The sequence below is a fragment of the Monodelphis domestica genome, chromosome 3 (assembly GCF_027887165.1).
Source record: "Monodelphis domestica isolate mMonDom1 chromosome 3, mMonDom1.pri, whole genome shotgun sequence".
Classification (NCBI taxonomy): Eukaryota; Metazoa; Chordata; class Mammalia; order Didelphimorphia; family Didelphidae; genus Monodelphis; species Monodelphis domestica.
Window position 1 is genome coordinate 212533893 of NC_077229.1, and position 16694 is coordinate 212550586.

Consider the following 16694-nt stretch of genomic DNA (forward strand, 5'->3'; position numbering starts at 1 on the left):
TGAATGGGAGACAGCTGGTGCAAATGCAGGAAAGATGAAACCAGCCAGTCCACCACTCTGGCTAGAATGCTGAATGCATAATTGGAAATGGGATGCAAGATTGGAACCCAACTGTGAAGTCTGTATATGTATATGCCAGGCTAAGGAATTTTTATTTTATCCTACAAGCAACAGGGAGTAACTAGAGGTAATGGGATCAGAATGAAAAAGTTGAACTTTTAAATTAAAGAGGTTATTCTGGAAACCATGGAAAAGAAAAAGAGAGCAGTTAGTAGACTATTCTAATAGTTGGGTCAATTAGTCATTCAACAAACATTTATTCAACACTACACTAGGGATACAAAGAAATACAAACATACTGTCCAGGCTCTAAATGAGCTCACAAACAAATGGGGATGGAACAACATCCTAATATCTCTGTATACACAAGATACAACAGTGTAAATGGCAGGTAATCTCAAAGGAAATAGACTAACAGAAGGGAGAATGGCAAAGGCCTCCTGCAGAAGGTGAGATTTGAATTGAATCTTGAAAAAAACTAGGAATCAGGGTAAGGAAAAAAAAAACATTCCAGGTATGGGAAACAGTGACAGGTAAAGAGAATGGAGATAGAGAATCCCCTCTGAGGTACAGAACAAAGGTCAGATTAGCTATAGAGAAGAGTACATTTGGGGAAACAAAATATAAGGAGAATGGAAAGGTGGGAAGGGAACATATCATGAAGGGTTTTAAAGGCCAAGCAGGATTTTATATTTGATCCAAAAGGTAATAAGTAGAGTGCTATTAGAGTTGATTGAGTTTGGGGTTGGGGGTTACATGGTCATTCATCTATGCTTTTAGGAAAATCACCTTGGCATCTGAGTGAAAGACAGATGTGGTATTTTTGAGTGGAGATAAGAGTTGGTTCTAATAGATATTAAAAAGAATTTAGCAGGATATTAGTGCCATCAAGAACTGAAAAATAGGGGGCAGCTAGTTGGCTCAGTGGATTGAGAGCCAGGCCTAGAGATGGGAGGTTCTAGGTTCAAATTTGACCTCAGACACTTCATAGCCCTGTGACTGTGGGCAAGGCACTTAATCCCCATTGCCTAGCCCTTACTGCTCTTCTGCCTTAGAAAGACAGAAGGTAAGGGTTTTTAAAAAAAGAATTAATAAATAAGTAAAACAGATATAATTTTATATATGCAAATGTCTTTTTGTCAATTGATGCCTTCTCTAATGGGGGAAGGAGTTAACTGGGTGCTTAAATGTAATAAAAAAAACAAAAAAAATTTAAATTAAAAAAGAAAGAAAGAAAGAAAAAGAAAGAAAGAACAACATATAACAAGCTGTCATGGAAGGTGACAAGGAGGAGAGCCACCTCATTCACTGAGACTGGAGGGAAGAAGCAAAGGATAGATGAAGATGTATAGAGGTATAAGATTAAGTACTAAATTATGTCATATAGACTAAGGATTATAAGAGTTCAAAGGAAAGGGAGATTAATGAGGACTAGAAGATTCAGCCAAGATTCCATGGACTTGTGTTAGACCTTGATGGATGGGTAGGATTTGGGTCCACAGCAGGGAAGGGAGGGCAGAAACAATGGAGCATGACCAAAACTTATGATTCAATATGATATGGAAAACATGTGCAGATACAGCATAAAAAGAGATGAGGATATTATGACACAATCAACTCACCCAACTGCAGCAGCCCACAGGTAAAATGTGCTTTCCACATTGATTTTGGGGAAGATATTGTTACCAGGAGAATTTTAACACTAGCATTTTCTGACCTAATTGGGTTTGAATTTTCTATCTTAATGTTGCATTCATGTGGTTTCCTGCACTTCATAATTTAACATTTGTAAGAGAAAAAAATGCAGTTATGAAACCCAAATAAGGCACCACATTCAGAGGCAGGCAGCCAGCTGCTAACCAGAGTGACATCCAAGCATCATTCAAAGTGTCGCTCACAGCTCAGCTTCAGAAAGAGGATGTTTAGAAATAAGGGGAAAAATAAATGCCACTAAATATAAACAGCAGCTACAGATTTCACAGGGGAAAAGGTGGCAGGTAAGTCATCTACACCATGAAAGGCAGCAGGAAAACTATAGATTTCCTATAGAAAAGGAAATAGCAAAAGCCCAAATGAAGCCTCTGTCATTTTTAATTGGTTTATTCTGAAACTGTACTGTGCCTTTCTATCACTCAAGTGGAGGTACATTACTACCCTTAGAGAATGCAATTTCTCACTTACCTAAAGACTGGATCATCATTATCCATAGCAGCAAGGAACCCCACAAGTTTAATCCAGAAAGCTTAACAGTTTTGTGAATAATCATTTCCCAGGGCAAGTAATTCATTACATGACTGATGATTAAAATTAATAATAATAATAATTTAATTCATTTTACTACTTGTATACATCCTGAGTGGGAGGAGAAAGTTCTAATAGTACATAGGGTGGTACTACTGTTTCTGTGATCTAATACAGTTTTAGTACTAATATCCATGGCTAGTTTCCAGTATAGTTTACTTTCTTCCTGGAGCAGTCCCAACTAGTTCAACTTGTCCCCAAAGGAGTAAAAGACACTTAAGTACACTGATTGAGAGGTACCTTTCCATCCATTCCATGCTGAGTAACTACAAAAGATTATCAGATCCAGAGCTAGGAGAGACTTTAGAAAGCACCTAATTAAAATGATGTGGTCAAGGACACAAAGGTCATCAAGAGAAAAGTCATATTTAATCCAAGGACCTCTGACAATAAATACATAGCTCTTTTATTAAAATCCATGCTAGCCAGTTCCAGTCAAATACTCTGTCTATTCTCCATATAAGGAAAATGGAAGAAAACGTTTATAAAGCATCTAATATGTCAGACATTTTACAAATATTAATTACCTCATTTGAATTTCACCAAAAACCCTGGAAAGTGGGTAATATTAGCTCCATTTTACAGATGAGGACAGAAGTTAAAAAGTGAGTTATCCTGGGTCACACAGCAAATAAGCATCTGAGACCAGATTTAAACTCAGGTCTTCCTGACTCTACTCCCACCTGTTCGATATATCCATTGACCCACCTAGCTGTCCAAGATGATTGATCTCCTGTTTCATGTCTTTCTAATCTATCCTCTATGGCTGAAATCACTCTCTCTTCATCTCTATCTCCTGAAACTTCTAGTTCCTTTCAAAGCTTAACTCAAATTTCAATACGCCTTTCCTGGTTCCCTCAATTGTTAACTCTGCCCTCATCACTTAGTATTTATTTTGCTTATATCCTTTTATAGATATGTTATCACTCCTCCCCCCACCAATGGAATGCATACTCCATGAGAGGAGACACTGTCCCATTTTTGTTTTTGTGACCAGGGCCTTGCAGCTGTTTAATGGGTTCTTGATAACTGACTGGCTAACTCATATCAGGTATCCAAATCCAAAGAAAAGATTTTAGTGATAAAATCACAGATTTAAAACTGGAAGGAATTTCAGAGACCATCTAGTACAAATCTCTCAATTTTATCCATTTTATGCATGAAAAAATTGAAACCCAGTGAGGTGGAAAGATTTGCCTAAAAGTCCAACAATTGATAAGTATCAGAGGTAAGATTTGAAAGTGGATCCTGCTCTTTGTTTTATTTATCCCAGTATTCTCAACTATGTATGTTATTCTTTCTACCAGCAAACAAAGTTTATTCAGATTCTAACATTGCTAATTTCTGAAATAAACACACCATGTATTGGGCTAAGTTACTTGATTTTTCATTAGGAAAACAAATCTTCCAGCATCCTACTGCTTGTGATGGACAGAAATAGCTACATACTCTAATAAGATGTTCTGGGACACAAAATAAAAGATAGTTAATGATTGTACACAGAAACTGATACACTGTGGTACAATCGAAGGTAATGGACTCCTCCACTAGGGACAATGCAATGTCTCTGAACAATCTGCAGGGAATCTAAAAAATACTATCCACAAGCAGAGGATAAACTGTGGGAGTAAAAACACCGATGAAAAGCAACTGCTTGACTACAGGGGCTGAGAGGAAATGACTGAGGAGAGACTCTAAATGAACACTCCTACTGCAAATACCAACAACATGGAAATGGGTTTGAACCAAGAACACATGTGAAACCCAGTGGAATTGTGTGCCAGCTATGGGAGAAGTGGTGGGATGGGGGCGGGGGGAGGAAAAAATAATGATCATTGTTTCCAATGAATAATGTTTGTAAATAACCAAATAAAATAATGTTTAAAAAGTAAAAAAAAAAATAAAAAAAGATAGTTAATGAAATTAAAAGCTATTATGCAGTAAGTCCTTTGATTCAGATGACTTACCTAAAATCAGGTATGTTTCAAGACCGTTCATGCAGCCCTCTGTCCACCCTGGCTCTCTTTCTCACTGGCAACAGCTAAACTTCTTCTGAGGCCTGGGAATAAACTCTTTCATTGTGTTCCAAGATGCTGTGGCATAACAAAAACAAAAACAATTAAGACAAGACTTCAGAATGAAAATGCCACTTCAAGTGTTTGTTGGGTGACTTTGGGGAAATCCCTGGCCTTTCTCAAATATGTATCTTATAACCTCAAGCAAGTATGTTCATCTCTAGCACACTGGCTATCAGACAACTGATCTACATAAAGTTCTTTTGGGGTAACTGTCAGTGACAACCTAAAACATTTGAAAATATTTTTTAAGCCCCAAGGCAATGAGAGCATTAGTAAATTAAGGTATGCATACTCCATTGAAACTTCAGTTACAAAAATGAAGGCTTATGTGTAGAAAGAAATCAAATATGCAAATGAAGAATATTGGCTTTCAGAGTACTATTCTCATTTTTTAAAAGTTTAATGTCTGCCTAATGACCTGGCACAATGTTAAATATAAACACAAGACACAGGCCCAATCTTGTAGAAGTTAATGGGAGGTGGTTTTGATCCAGATCTGTGCTATCATCGATGTTGGGAAGTTCTATCATAGAAATTCCTCTCCAGAAATGTAGGTTTAGAGCTCCTTGATAATTTATAATCTAAGTTGTCAAGAGGCAGTGAAAAAAAGTGAAGTGTCTTGCCATGGTGACATAGCCAGTCTCAGGTAATCTTGACTCAAAGGTCAGACTTCTATATATGAAACCAGGCCGACTCTTAGTATGGGAGATGTTAAGAAAATAAAATTCAAGTTAAATTATGTGAGAAGCATTATCGAAAGAGCTACCAAATGTCACTGAGATCTTGGGAAGAAGTCTTTCAGTTTGCCACAGTATATGACATAGCAAAAGGCTTGTAAGGAATTATTAGAATAAATTAAACCATTATCAGTATCTTGACAGTTTTTAAAGGGTAAGTAAATAGATAAAAAGGTAACAAAAGAGAATTTTCCATTTTGACTTAAAAACAGAAGGTTGATGTGCTTGGGTTGTCTGACTGCATTAATTTAAGTTAGTCTATATTATGATTTTAAATATCTGGTTAAGAAGATGCATGCCTCTTGTCCCCAATTCACTGCAGCCACTCAAGTCTACACACCAGAGCCTTTATAGGACAATGTCACAATGAAAAGTTCTCTTTTGCCTTGTGTTCATGATGCTCAGGTAAGACTGGGTACAAGATGAAGTGATTTTTTTTTCAGTAGAGTTCTATTAAAGCTCCCCTCCCCCTCCTTTGGTTTGAATAAATTGTCTAAAAGTATCATCTGCATTTTTTTAGGCTAACTTGTGTTTGCTCTTTCCACTTCTATCAGGCAAATCAGTTGGGCACAGTTGTTAGCTCTTGCTCAGAGCCCAAGATGAGATGCCAGTCACTCGTCTGGCCTCCAACCTCTACTCTCTTGATCCTAATCTTCTGGGTCAATAATTAATATTCTCACCTCAAGTGTGTCAGCCTTAAACTAAGGAAAATAATACCTGCTAATTGCACCTAATTAGCTAATATTTGGAAAATCCTCTGAAGAGGAAATAATTTGATTTTCTAAATGTTTTCCCCTGGCTTTCTACATGGTTCTAGCTCAGGTATCAGGAACCATTTAATAAATACTTTCTGATGAGGATAAGAATGATGAAACAATAAGCAAAATCTGGGCAGGCTTAATTAATCAAGTATGTTTCCCAATCAATGGATATAATGAAAGGGGAAAAATCAGTTGAAAATGGCCGAGAGCAGTTTGAGTATTTTCATGTCCTTCTGCCTTTGAAGGATAAAGATAGATCCCTAACACTATGATCTGACCCTTGGACTTTGCCAAACTCAGTACCAAAGCACCAATATGTATTAACCTGTCTTCCAGGCTATTCCACTTATTCTCTTTTTAAAATTGATTGTGTTATATTAAAATTCCCAGGTAGCTCCCTCTGTTCCTCACCAGTCTTCTCTAGAGAAGGCATCAGTTGATAAAAAGATAGATGCATATATTAAACTGGGTCTTGCATCTTTTCTGTAGCTGAACTTCCTTTTTTATGTGCTGCCTCAATTAGAATGTGAACACCTTGAGGTCAAAGACTGTATCCCTTTTTTAATATATAGTCTCAGTGCTTAGCAGAGTTTAGCACAGAGTAAGTACTTACATGCCTTTTAATTCATCCGTCCTATGAATTTCTACAATGAAGTAGGACAGTAACAACTTCAACTGATCTCAAAGCTCTGTCCAGATCTTTTCACCAATTCAACTCCCACACAACAGCTAACATCTTGAAAACATGATTAAATCATCTTAAATCAGGAATTCTGAAAGATTACAAACTGTCTTTATCTTCTCTCCATCATGGAAACAGAAACTTTAGGGGGGGAAATATTCAAATTTATGATGAGTTAAGATCTGGATATGGGTCTATATTTTAGTTCCATAAAAACAACTTTAACAAAATGTCACTTGGGAAAGTTAAGGCTACAGCAACAGATACAAATTCAGGGGAATAAGAGCCTGCTAAAAGGAAAGCCGGTTCAGCACCAAAAGAAGTGTGATGAGGTTCAGAACTTTTGGTGGATTATAAATTCTTGTAAAATTATTATAAAACTTTAAAGCTCTGCAGGATATGCTTGGATTCTATACTACTTCATGTCATTTCAATTGAATTGTAAACTTTTTTCTCTTAAACTTCATTAACAGTATAATAAATGATTCATTGTAGGGTTCTCTTTTGAGTCCTGTATAATATGTGTGGGTTCATGTACATGTGCTTTTCCTGAAATTAAAAAAAAAGGTGAAATCTATTGTTGGATTGTACTCTTTTCATGTGTCTCCTCAACCAATCTCTTGGAGGCAGACAGGCTTTATGATACTACAATGTCCTTTTCCAGGGGTAAAAACTAGGCCTATAGTATAAAAGAGATTATACTGCTTATTGAGAAGAATTAAACTAATCTCACTTGAAAGTGACTATAATTATAATGATTATTTATCTCCACAGAGGTAGGGAGAATGAGTACAAGTGACATGCTAGCTGAATTTAGCCAGCTACCAGCTTTGGGGAGACCTGGCATTAGTTGCATAAAAGAAAGCTTCTAATAATTATCCAGACCTCATTTTAAATAAGAATTCCAACCTGCATCTTTATCAAACCTTTTCTTTTAACCATAACTGCTGATAAATTGTAAAATTAAGCATTGAGAATTTTATCTCCATTCCCCAAAACCACCTGTCCACTATAGAGCCTGACAATATTTAAGTGACCGAAACAAATTTTTGAAAAGGAAAAAAAAAAAACAATCCACCTTCAAGAGACCTGGATAAGTCACAAATTTCCCCATATATATATATATATATGGGGAAATACATATATATATATGTATATACATATATATATATATACATATACATACATATATATAAAAATATATATATACATACACATATATATATATATATACAGAGAGAGAGAGAGAGAGAGATTCAGGACCAACTTAAGGTTGTTTTTATTAAGTTTTCATTTGCTAAGTTATTTTGTGTTTATTTTTAATTGAAAGGGTATGAGAAAAGGCAACATTGATATTGTAGATAAAGAACTAAATTTAAGGGCAGCTAGGTGACTCAGATAATAGAGAGCCAGGAGTTCCTAGATTCAAATCTGGCCTCAGATATTTCTGAACTGTGTGACCCTTGGCAAGTCATTTAACCTCCATTGCATAGCCCTTATTATTCTTCTATCTTGGAATCAACAAATAGTACTGATTCTAAGATAGAAGGTAAGGTTTACAAAAAAGAAAGAAGAAGAAGAAGAAATGAACTGGAATCTGGGAGATATAAGTTCTAGATTTGTAGTCAGGAGAAGGTTGAGTTCAAATTTCATCTCCAATTCTTATGGCTAATTGTGATGATAAGTAAGTCAGTTAACCTCTCTAAGCATCCCATTCCCCATGTGTAAGAGGAAAAAAATCCAAAGTCAGGGGGATCAAATGACATAATCTATGTAAAGCAGTTTAAAAACCTTAAAAAGCTTCATAAATATCACAGCTGTTCTTGTTCAAGTTGTTACTATGATGATAATGACGGTGCCTACACCAGTTCTTCCATTAATTTGCTTGTGATCTCAGATAAGTCACAAACTTTCTGGACTTTGGTCTCCTATTTGCAAGATGAAAGGGACTAAACAAGAGTGCCAATATGTGTGTGCTTCAGTTTCTTTCTGTAGTGTACCAATTTGCTTATCACTGAACAAAGAACATATGTCAAAAATACCAATCTTTACATTAATGCTTTTAGTTGATCTAAGACCCATATGATCTTTTGTCTCTCCTGTTTCATTATTCACTATTATGTCACCATCACTTGGGATGAATAAGGAGGCCCTCGAGGACAGAATGCCACTTTATATTTTTTGTCTATTTTGTTGCCAAAATAATAATATATATTTATAATTATATATATATATATATATATACACCACTGAACATGATGGCGGACTAGACTAGACATTTTCTCTGGTCCTCATGACCTCTTCAATCCTCTCCAGAACAGAAACTATGATCCAAAGACAAAGCAACTTTAGTTGTCTTCATAGTTTAAGACACTCAGAATTCAAAAGAAAGTTGTTGTTTTTAAAACCACGAACTGATGCTCACTGACCACTAGCTGACCCAAACAAACCCAACAGAGGTTTACAACAAAACTCTTACTTACTCATACCCCACACCACCTCTTCTCTCTTTTCAGTGTTGTGGAGACCTCATGCCCAAAATGGGACAAGACTGCTAACACAGCTAACCTCAGCAAAAACTTCCCTGGGGCCATTACTTTATGGCACTAATTCTACCATGCTGTAAACTCCAGGATGAACAACCCCAACACAACAATACAGTAACTCTTTCAACTACTAGTGCCAAGCCACTGGCAGTTCCTCTGAGGAAGAGAGGGAATGGGACAGGACATTGTAGAGGATAAAGGACAAGGACAGGCAGAGTACAGGGGGGTGGGAGGAGAGGAAAGGTATCCCTGCAATATTCCACTAAGCATAAGAGAAAAGGCTCAGTATCTAGTTATGGCCAGTTTTGACCCCTAAAAAGTTAGTGGGAGCAAAGACCTGGAATTGATTAACTATGAACTGAAGAGACTAAGATACTTTGAAGTCCAGGCCCTAAAGTAAGGACTATCACAGAGGAGGGAGACAGTCAGTGAATAGGAGGAAAACAGCAGAGAGGGAATGACTGAAATGACCTAAGATTTTAGGAAAAATAAAAGAAAAAAAAGAATTTGAATGTAATAAGTACACAAATCAACAGGGAAAACCTTTACAACATAAGTAAATATGACCTCCAGATCTAGTAAATGAGTTCAGGCATCTATGAATAAATACCACAAAATAAAAGAATATTATATTACACTGTTAGACAAAGGATTCTGTGGAATATGTGGAGAGCCTGGAACCACAATTCCTTATTTTTGAATGGTTCAAAAGAGAAACAAGAATTATGAAAGCAGAATTTTGGTCTGCACAGCAAAATAATGGATGTAATAGAGAAAAATGGAACTTGTATTAGCAAGTCTCATAAAATAAGTGAACAATAAACTGAAAGTACAAACTTACAGAAATGAAGAATAATGTAGAAGGAAAGAAGCCCAAAACAAGAGCATTAGAAGAAAATATGCTCATTATAAGCAAAGCATGTTGATCTCAAAGAAAAGAAACAAAAAGACAATCTAAGGATCATTGGTCTCCCCCAAAACATGACAGAACAAAAAATCCTAACTCCACAATACAGGAAGTAATAGAAGAGCACTGCTCAGAACTTCTGAACATAGAAAATGAAATATCAATGGAAAGAATTTACAGATCACCTCCAGAAACAAAACAAAACAAAACAAAACACCACAGTGGCAACCTCTAAGACACATAGTGGTTAAATTTAACAATTCAAATCTGAAACAATAAACTTTGTAACTTTGATCTTCAAATACAAAGGAAGGAACATTTGAATAACACAAGACTATCTTATATCCATTAGAAAATATAGGAGAGAATGGAATGTGTTCCTAAAAGCAATAGAGTAGGACACAGCCCCTTGAAAATGTTAGATTAGCCATAAATGAAAAAAAAAAGTGGAGGTTCAATAATAATGAAGAATTTAAAACATGATTAGGAAGAAAGCCACAAGTGAAGAGATTATTTGCTTTACAAACACTCTTAATAACAAAAACAAAGAGCTAATAATGTAGCAGCCAAGGACATAGATAGCAACAGACAGCAGAGAGATCAGTAAGAAACCTCTTTCTAAATGTATACAAGAACACAAAGTGAAGGCAGAAATCTGATGAAGGTAACAGTGAAGAAGTGAGCATTGGGCATTATGGACCTAAGGCATTATGGAATCTAGGGATATCCTAACTACTCATGAATCTATGTCCTTATGTGCAACTACATCACAAAACGTAATATGAAAGGGATAGGGAAGCAGAAGAATATAGAGGATTATATGATGTGCCAGGGTTAAATCAAAGGCTAACAATGAGGGCAAAGTCATCTCTCTGGTCTCAGAAAGAGACTAGAGCAGAGGGTGAGAACCAGAGAATAAAGTCTAAAAAGGAAGAGAAAGGAAGATCTTGCTTTGGGGTGGAGTGGGTTCCATTGATGAATGTTCCTATGGGTAATGAAAGATGTAACTGTAAAGAGAGATGGAGACCTTACATGTGGAGTGGCCAAAGGGACTTGGTTTTGAAAAAGTCTACTCATGCTATCTTGTGGGTTGTAAAGGGATGGAATTTCTAGGATCAAATGGCACCTGGGAGAATGGCATAGCATGGACCTAGGAAGGAGATTTTGAGGCAAATATGGGGGGTAAGGTCACAAGGGGAAGTCAAAGCTTAGTTGTGGGCTTCAAAATCAGGGATATGAGAGTTAGAGGATATCTACCATGGGAAATATCTTCTATTATAAATGCAATAATTGTCATTATTTTGGGACTGAGGCACAACAGAAAAGGGGGATTTATATGGTAAGCCCTATATGGTAGTAGTAGAAACTGCTTAGAGAGAAGAGTCTAGAATATTACAAAGAAAAGAGAAAGACTAGATAATTATAGAGCCCATGAATCAGAGGAAAAAGAGAATAGACAGAAAGAGAAGATGGATAATGAAAAGGGTAGTTGAAATCTTTTTGGAAAGGGTACAATAATTAAATTAAGTCTAGTGAACAGGACTAGCTGAAGAGGAGGAAAGAAAGAGGGAATTTATATGAATAAATGAGAGGAAAAATATGTAATCAGATACAGAGGCTAGATTAAGTAATTAATAAGCGAAACCCAAAGAGCAAGAGATAATAAATAAGAGGAGGAAATCTAGGGTAAGGGAGAGAAAGCCAGGAAGAACAGGGTTCCCCTTAAAAGATTAATGTAAAGTAACTGAAGAAACATAGTACTATATTTACAGCAGAAGAAGAAAACATAAATTTAACTTTTAAAAATACATTACAGAGAGATGGCAGAAAATATAAACTTGACTCATAACTTTAAATGTGAATGAACTAAACAATCCAATAAAATGAAAAAGAATGATAGATTGTATAAGAAAACAAAACCCTACAATCAACTGCTTATAAGAAACACATTTAGAAAACAAAGATATACACAAAATAAAGCTATAGGGATAAAAATTTACTATTCATCAAAAATAGAAACAGCAATAATGCTATCTGACAAAGTAAAAACAGATATTCAAAAAAAATAAAAAAAATAATCCAACAAACAAAATTTGTCACCTACTAGCTAAACTTTAGGATGAGCTTCTCTTTACTTAGCTAGGTTGATCTTTCAACAGAAAACACTAGTCTGATACTGAGCCCATACTGGGAATCTCTCCAGCTTTGTTAAGACCTGATAACTTTTAAGCTTTTTGCACAGCCTTCAAGAACCCAGGTTTACCTCTATGCCATGATGGGGCATCAAAGTAGGACTTTAATAAAGAAAAACATTTTTATTAAAGGAAAATGTCAAAATATAGCAAAATTCAATTATAAAAGTTCTTTCTCATAATGATATACTATAATTCAAATATTTTTTCTCTCCCCGCCACTCTATTTCTTACACACACATATATCCCCATGCACACACATATACATATACACACATGCACACTTATACCCCTACTGCAAGATCTACATAAGATAATTTTCATGTACTAGCTTTCTAGGTACTGTATACCTCTACTGAACAACTATTTGAATTCTATTCAAATACTTTTTAAATATTCTGGGGAAAGAATCTAGTCCTTTCCAAATTTAGAAGTAAGAGTGGAGAACTTTATTAGCTGTGTGACCTTGAATCACTTGTTTAGTATCTCTGTTCCACAGTTTCCTCATCTGTTAAATAAGGGGCATGATCTGGTTAACTTCCTAGGCCAGTGGTGGCAAACATTTTAGAAGGGCAGGTGATATGAGAAATGTCCTCAGGCAGACATGGAGAGGGGGAGGGGAGCAGCCCAATCCTACTTTTCTAGTAGTGAACTCTGATGAGCTCTGTGCTTGGGGGGGGGGGTGGCAGTACATGTGCCCAGAGAAAGGGATCTGAGTGCCATCCTCTGGCATGTGTGCTATAGGTTCATCACTAAGGTTCTAGGCTTTTAGCTCTAAAAGTCTTATCCTAGGAAAAGAAGATGATAACTTCCCTTTGGTCCCATTTCTGTTTTAAGCATGTATTTCTCATGATGTCCTCTTCCCTTCATATCATACTGACCTTTGCCTCTTTGCTTATACTCAGTGCTTAACAACTTTATTGCAAATATAATAAATCATTTATTTCTTCATCTTTATTCAGTCATCCCATTTCCTTGACACATGTATTTGCCACTAGAGTTATGTATCTTCAATTGTAAGCTTTAAGAAGGTGAGTTTTAGGTCTACTGAACTCACTTTTTACAATGTCCAGACATCTGAGCAGAGCCCCAAAGCTTAAAAGTGCATCATCAGGGCTTTTGCTAAAGCTAACGATGGATCATACTCAGTAATTCAAACTCCAAATGACTCATTGCTTAAATATGAATCCCATGACAAAGCACTCTGGTGAATTTCAGTGTTTTTTTTTTAACTTTTATTTTTAGCTGTGGTTATTTAATGATCCCTTGGGAACTAAAATCTAGGTCTATATGCTCTCACAGCCCAGGCCTGTTTACATGGCGCCAAAAACAACTGTTTAAAAAGTGCAAGGTTCATCTCCACTGTTGGTTGAGTTTTCATGATCACAACCTGTTTCACAGATAGCTTTCTCTGAATTGATTATCTTTTCAAGAAAATTAGCTCTTTAATTTATATAATGCTGCTTTTACAATCAATGAGAATGTTATTTTCACAGTATGTAAATATGGACTAAATCTCTAGAAATTCGCCAGCTATATTGTGCAATGGAATAGAGCAGTGGGCCTGGCATCAAGAAGACCTGAATTCAAATCTGACTTCAGACATTTATTATCATGAGACCCTTGGCAAGTAATTTAAACTCTGAATGTCTCACTTTTCTCAATTGACCTGATAACATCACCTAACTCCCAGGGTTGTTGTGAGGATCAAATCTGATATTTGTAAAGCACTTTGCAAAATTCAAAATACTATATAAAGGCTTGCTATTATGATGATCCTCTCTCTGACAATCAATTTTGGCACATTTTTCAGATGCTAAAGTCTGCCCTTACACATGTGCATATCATATATGTGTGTGTGTGTGTGTGTGTATATAAATTTACCTAAAATCTATGGTAGCATAACCTAGGCTGAATGTCTAAGAAAATAACAAACTGAATAAGTTATCATATCATGGTGGTTTCCACTTTTAAATGAAAAAAGAGATAAATCAGGACTAGACTTGTGAATTCATCTGAATAAAGAATTTTCATTCTGTCAGGAACACAGGTTGACATCTTCTCCCTACCTTATAGTTTCACAGGGATTAATTGACTTGCCCAGGATTACATGATGGGTGTGTCAAAAATGAATCTTCCTGACTTCAAAAGATCAGCTCTCTACCATTATGCTGTTTCCTTTACTTTTTTGAAATTTATTTGCTTGTTTCTTTTTAATGTTAAAATTTCCAGGTATTTACCTCCCCACCTCCCCTCCCCACATTAGAGAAGGCATCATTTGACAAAATGATATATACACATATAAAAAAACCTATATCTTGCTTGTTCTATATTTCAGTTCTATCTCTTGAGGTAGACATTTCTGTTACTGTATATATACTATTCCCTTGGTTTGGCTCATTTCTTTCTTCATAATTTCACATAAATCTTCCCATTTTTTTAAATTGACCTGCTTATCATTTCTTATGGAGCAATAGTATTCTGTCACAATCATGTCATAACTTGTTTAATCATTCCCCAATTGATGGGCATCCCCTCAATTTCCAGTTCTTTGCCACCATAAAGAGAGCTGCCATAAGTATTTTAGAACACAAAGGTTCTTTTCCTTTCCCCCTGGTCACTTTAGGAAATAAACCTAATAAGGGTATTTCTAGATCAAAAGCAGTCTAGAAGAAACTAGATTATGGAACAATATCTTATACCATTCACTAAAGTAAAGTCAAAATGGATAGCTGACCTAAGCATAAAGGCAGATATCATAAGCAAATTAGTAGAACACGGAATGTATTAACTATCAGATTTATGGATAGGAGAAAAAATTCTGAATAAAGAAAAGATAGAAAGCATTGTGAAATACAAAATGGATAATTTTGAATACATTAAATTAAAAAGGGGTTGCCCAAATAAAACTACTATAGACAAGATTAGGAGGAAATGCTGCCTCCTTTCTTGAAATAAGGAAGAAAATTGATAATTTCCACTTGGAAAGATCATCTCTAAAGAATAGAAACAGTATCAAGTTTTTAAGTGGATAGTAGCACTGAACCTAGTGTTATTATCTCTTGTGAGTACAACACAAAGAAAATGACAAGAAAAACCTTGCTACTACCCAACTATTTCTGAAATTCTAGGGATCTGTGATCTCACAAATACATCCCCATCAGTGATCCAGATTGCCAACTATACATGATTGCCTACCCTAGGCAACTCCTGTCCTTATATTAAGGAAACTACACAAAGTTTCTTTTCGTTTTTCTTTTAAATAATTAAGACATTATTCACTGAGTGGCTGGCTGGCTGACATATAAAATGTAGAAAATCAAAGAAACTAATTCTGTACTTCTGCATAACAGGAGTCTACAAAGTAATTGTGTTAAAAATTAGTACACTGTGGGCAGTTTGCTTTGAAGATCATCTTTATTTTACCAGCAGAGCAATGACTATAATCAACAGGCCAAGAAAGTGTTCCCCTTTCCATTGGACAAAATAATTCTCTTTTGTTTTAACTATTAAGATTATGACCACAACCAGTGGAAACCACAAAACTGGAAACAAAGATTCATGAAAAGGAAACAGCATAAAGCCTGCTGACATCTATAAATCTAACTGTGGCAAGAAGTTACTCTTTTCATAAAGGCATGTGATACATTATGAAAGGTTTTTTGTTTGTTTCGCCACTTTAAAACACCCCATAGTAGAAATACTTCAATATGTAAACTGCTACCATGGAACCTGTTATTGGAGCAGTATGAGAAGGAAATAAAAGGCAATAAAATTCCTTTGTCTTTTAATACAAAGATGAAATGATGCTCACTAAAATGGGAAAATTGATGAAATATTTTCTTAATGTATTTTTAGAGGTTAATCTCATTCATTTAAAAATGCTAAAATAAGGTAAAGAAAGATAGGGAGGAAGGGAAGAAAGGAAGGCAGGAAGGAAGGAAGAAGGATTATTAAGCACTTACCATGTATCAGGCACTGTGCTATGGGTTAATGGATACAATGTTCTGTACTACAACAGAACATCAAAAGACAAATTTTACAAGTAATACGGTATAGAGGCAGCTGGAGTCAGGAGGACCTGAGTTCAAATTTGTATTCAGACATTTCCTAGGTGTAACCTTGGGCAAGTCATTTAGTCTAGTCTGCCTAACCCTCGGTCTTCTGTCGTACAGTTGCTACTAAGAATAAAAGAGAGAGGAAGAGGAGCTGAGCGTGCTGGTGGTGGAGCAGTGGCAGCAGCTTTGTAGTCAAATGAACTAGGTTCCTATGCAACCTCTCTCACTACCTGTGTGACTTTGAATACGTTTCTGAACCCTTTTGGTTCTCAGGTACTATTCTCTAAAATAGATTTATACTAAATGATCACTTATGTTCCTTCCAGTTCTGCATCTGTTATTCCAAATAAATCTATTAAATTAGATTATTTT

General features: G+C 35.8%; 1 protein-coding gene across 11 annotated transcripts in view; it reads right to left on the reverse strand.

Annotated features, from left to right (window-relative positions):
* ATXN1 (ataxin 1) overlaps positions 1-16694 on the reverse strand; it is a 543129-nt gene that overhangs the window by 408809 nt on the left and 117626 nt on the right. For 9 of the 11 annotated variants that reach the window (XM_016431756.2, XM_056823470.1, XM_056823465.1 and 6 more), the window contains one exon: positions 4329-4454. The exons of the other annotated variants lie outside the window; for them this stretch is intronic. The gene's annotated coding sequence lies outside the window, so the exon portion shown is untranslated. The remainder of the gene's footprint in view (positions 1-4328; positions 4455-16694) is intronic. 11 annotated transcript variants of the gene reach the window in all.